Raw genomic sequence first — 3,147 nt, 5'->3', positions numbered from 1 at the left:
CACAGGACGCGCACACCGAGGCGGTCCCGGGCCAGGCAGGGCTCCGGGCACCTCCAAGGCCTTCTCACGGCTGGACCCGGCAGGGTCTCCACGGGGTCAAGTGTGGGCCTTTGATGTTTATGGCAAAACCACCTGCGTCTTGAGCCGCCATGTGGCTGCCAGACTGCGGAGCGGCTGGCGATGACTCAGAAATTCCGGGCGGGTCCTCTAATGGCTGGAGCGCTGGCTTTCGACCACACGGTAATAACTTGGCCGCCTGCTCCATCTCTTAATATTAAAACGTGAGATCGCTCATATATTCATGTCTGTGCTTTGTAAACCCGATATTACACATGACCGATACCAAAATAGCTCCAAGTGTATGTATTTCAAAGGAAATGGAGTCCTCGGGCCGCAGCGAACTTAAAAGGCGCCGGAGGAAAGGGTAGGACGCGCCGTTGTTACTGCAAGTTCGAAGAAATGCTGGGGCCTTTAAGAGATGAAGTTCGTTCTGTCGAAAACGTTTAAATGTTATGTAGAACCCCCAGAGCGTTTCTGCGTTTGGACTAATGATCTGCTCAGAGTTCTGACAGTCATCCCGTTTCTCCCCCTAAGATTCTATAGTCCATCATCGGACGTGCTGTGATCCTCCCTGGTTCTAGAATTCCCACCTCCTTTAGTCCTAAAGCTTCCTGAAGCCACAATGCCATTCTGGCCCTCTGCCCTCTGCCCTCTGCCCTCTGGAAGCCTCTGCGGGTGCCCAGCGTGAGCTCACTGTCCGAGCTCACCGTCTAGCTCCTAAATGCTCGGCCGCCTTGTCTCAGACGAGCCTCGTAGGAGAGAACTGGGTCTCAGGTAAGCAAAGGCTTATTTTATTATTATTTTTAAATCCTCACCCGAGGATATTTTTCCATTGATTTTTAGAGAGTGGAAGAGAGAGGGAAAGACTGAGAGAAACATCAATGTGAGAGAAACACATCAATTGTTTGCCTTCCGCATGGGCTCATGCATAAGGATCCTGCAACCGAGGTGTGTGTCCTTCACCGGAATCAAACCCAGGACCCTTCGGATCCACGGAGACAAACCGGCTCATTTTATCGCCACCTCCGCCTTTCATTGGCCTGGGGCCTCCGTTTCCCTGACCCACTCCTTCTCCCCGGGCTTCGAAGGGCACGCACCACATGAGCCGGGGCTCCTTCTGCGCGTCCTGTCGATTCATCAGGTAAACTCCAGATACCTGCTCCCCGTCCGGGCTTCTGCCTGGCCCACCTCTGGTTTATCTTCCCCCTGTATCGCCCCTTCTTCAAAACTCAGCTCCACCCCCAGCTGCTCTCACCTAAAGCACGTGGAGCTGAGCACCTGGGACCATCTTACCTGGACCCGGAGCGCTCTGTGCAGACACCACCTCCAGGGAAGACCTGCGGGGCCGGTGATGCTCGTCCAGATTTTCAGAACTCAGGGGCGGGGCAGACACCTCTGGGGAGAGGAGAGGGGAGACCTGCCTGCAGGTGCACCCCGCACAGGTGAGAATTCTCTGGAGCCGGAGTCGGCAGGTGCGGGAACGGGAAGTAGAATTTTGACCACAGCAGTTCAGGGTTATCACGAGTTTCCCCCTGAGTAGGAATTAGAGCCAGGAGGGGGCTGTGCAGTGCAGAGCAAGAAGCGCGGCCCTGGGGGGAACCCCACCTCTGACCCCTGTTAGAGGGATGGCCTCAGGTAAGTCACGTAACAGGTCTGAGCCTCGTTTTCTCTTTTTTAAAATGAAGAAAATAGAATCTGGCCCTGGCCAGTGTGGGTCAGTTGGTTGGGCGTCTTCCTGTGCACCAAAAGGTTGCTGGTTCGATTCCTGGTCAGGGCACATCCCGGGTTGTGGGCTCGATCCCCGGTAGGGGCTGTGCAGGAGGCAGCTGATCGATGTATTGCTCTCATATCCATGTTTCTCTCTCTCTCTCTCTCTCTCTCTCTCTCATTCTCTCTCTCTCAAAATCAATTACAAAGTTTTTTTTAAAAAAAGGAAAGAAAGTAGACTCTGCTGGGGTGAGTCGGTTGTAGGATTGTAGGCTGTAACCCATGTGCGATGTGTATTCCTTGCATCTATGTTCATTCTTCCCCAGGAGCAGTGGTGCAGCTCTCGCTGATTCCGGCCGACCTTGAACTACGTGAACAATGAGATCGACTGCACTTGGTTTGCAGGTTTCCAGACAAAGATTCGCCTGGGGGGGAGGAGAGGACCCTGCACTATCTCTCTGGTTCACCTCCCCTCCGTCGGGCACTTTCTACCCAGGAGTCAGCCAGTCCATGTTTGGGCCTCCCTCCTGGCTGGTGGACCCCGTGGGCTCTGAGCTGTCCATGCTGCTTTCCGGGGGGGGGGGGGGGGGGGGGGGGGGGCAGTCCTTGCAAAATTTGAGCATCTCCCCGTGTCTCCAGGCAGGTGCCTAAAGATGGTCACCTGTAACGTAAGCAGGTTGTGTATTTAATTAGCTTTGGTGTCTACTAAACACTGCAGCGCCTCTGGACAAAGGCCCCCCCCCCCCCCCCCCCGGGCCAGTCTAGGTCTCGGGGAGCTGGCATTTGCTGGGGCTGCCCGTGAGACGATGCTGCAAAGGACCTGCAGCCACTCGGGGCGCATGGGCGCTGGCGTTCCTCACCGCGAGTTTCCTGCTCGTGAGATGAGACCAGCACCAAGTCATGCGGGGTGCGACCCACAGATGACTCGTGGAGGCATCTTACGTTTCCATCACCTTGTAAACTCAGTGAGTTAGAACATTTACTGTCTGTGTGTCTCTTTAAATAGATTTCTGTTATTAATAGGGATTTACAACCTAACTTTATTAGCGAAGTCTATTTCTGACTCTGGGGCTTTGGTGAGGATTTAGGTTCTCAGTCACCGTCCGTGCCTGTCACACCGAGCCAGAGTCTTAATGAGGCAGAGCAGCCGGGTCACACAGGCCCCCCGGGGCCCAGGGCAGAGATTAGGGTCCCAGACCTCGGCCTTCCGGGAAGCACAGTCTGGCCTTCAGGTGACCCCTGTTAGTCCCTGCGGGCAGGGCAGTGCCACCTGCGGGCAGTGCCCAGAGCAGCCTCCCTCCCACGTCCAGAGAAGCCGCATATCACGAATCCCGCCCCCCCCGCCCCCACAAAGGGAACCTCCGGGGTCTGCTCCGCTCC

The 3,147-nt window shown here is 55.7% G+C and overlaps 1 long non-coding RNA gene across 3 annotated transcripts in view; it reads left to right on the top strand.

The window, feature by feature from the left end:
- Positions 1–6: 6 nt before the first annotated feature.
- Positions 7–3,147, top strand: part of LOC102247895 — a 6,361-nt gene continuing 3,220 nt past the window's right edge. For 2 of the 3 annotated variants that reach the window (XR_001360825.1, XR_001360823.1), the window contains exons 1-2: positions 915–1,502; positions 2,094–2,732. This is a non-coding gene — a long non-coding RNA (uncharacterized LOC102247895). Of the gene's footprint in view, positions 835–914; positions 1,503–2,093; positions 2,733–3,147 lie in introns of those variants that run through there. The other variant, XR_001360824.1, reaches the window with a different exon arrangement.

The sequence above is a fragment of the Myotis brandtii genome, unplaced genomic scaffold (assembly GCF_000412655.1).
Source record: "Myotis brandtii unplaced genomic scaffold, ASM41265v1 scaffold1297, whole genome shotgun sequence".
In the NCBI taxonomy this organism is placed as follows: Eukaryota; Metazoa; Chordata; class Mammalia; order Chiroptera; family Vespertilionidae; genus Myotis; species Myotis brandtii.
Note: the sequence above shows the minus strand (reverse complement) of the source record. Positions and strands in the feature narration are given on the sequence as shown.